General features: G+C 51.1%; 1 non-coding gene across 1 annotated transcript; it reads left to right on the forward strand.

The window, feature by feature from the left end:
* The first annotated feature begins 392 nt into the window (after positions 1-392).
* Positions 393-465, forward strand: Trnai-gau (transfer RNA isoleucine (anticodon GAU)). Its single transcript has one exon. It is a non-coding gene; the product is annotated as a tRNA-Ile (tRNA).
* The last annotated feature ends 345 nt before the right edge of the window (positions 466-810 follow it).

Consider the following 810-nt stretch of genomic DNA (forward strand, 5'->3'; position numbering starts at 1 on the left):
GCGAGCTCGGCTCCTCCCGACGTCACACGAAAACGCCACAGAAAATGGGCGAGCGTAAAGAGAGGAGGACAGCATTTTCGAATTAACTTTTCTACTAAATAAAATCGCGCAAACGCGCCCAGGGTGGTCGAAACATGGCCTGGGGACTCAGGACTACAATTTGCGCTAGTAATCCCGCAATGTTTACATATCACTTCAGTGTCCCTTTAAGGGGGTTCAACGCTGGTTGACCACTCTCGACATGTCGTTGACGCTCGAGTCACGGCCCGGAGGTTAAAAAGAAGGTCCCCTTTACCCCGAGTAGTCCGAGTGGCGCTGGCTACCACCCCCCAAGCGAAGGAAACAAAAACACCTGAACATAAATACGCCAGAAAGTGGAGGATAAACTAGCCCCGCCGGTAGCGTAGTGGTTATCGCACCAGACCGATATTCTGGAGGTCATGGGTTCGGATCCCACCTGGCGGGCATTTTTTCTCTACTTTCTTATTTTCCAAATTCTTTATCTTGAGCTACTACATCATCCCCTTTGCTTTCCGAGGTCTTCTTGACTGCCACTGACTTCTCGGGGTGAAGGGGACCTTCTTTTTAATCCCCGCGCCGTGACCCGAGTGTCTACGACAGGTCGAGAGTGGTCAACCAGCGCTAAACCCTCTTAAGCTCCCTATGGCACCAAGGCTGCCAGAACAGAGGCCCTCGCTATGCATGTAGCGAATCAGAATAGGAAATGAGGGGCTCGTAGAAATAACACAGAAATAAGGGTTGGCAGTCAAGAAAACCTCGGAAAGCAAAGGGGAGGTTGTGGTAGGTCAT

The sequence above is a fragment of the Haemaphysalis longicornis genome, unplaced genomic scaffold, assembly GCF_048455015.1.
Source record: "Haemaphysalis longicornis isolate Haplotype H1 unplaced genomic scaffold, Haemaphysalis longicornis Haplotype H1 scaffold_4, whole genome shotgun sequence".
Classification (NCBI taxonomy): domain Eukaryota; kingdom Metazoa; phylum Arthropoda; class Arachnida; order Ixodida; family Ixodidae; genus Haemaphysalis; species Haemaphysalis longicornis.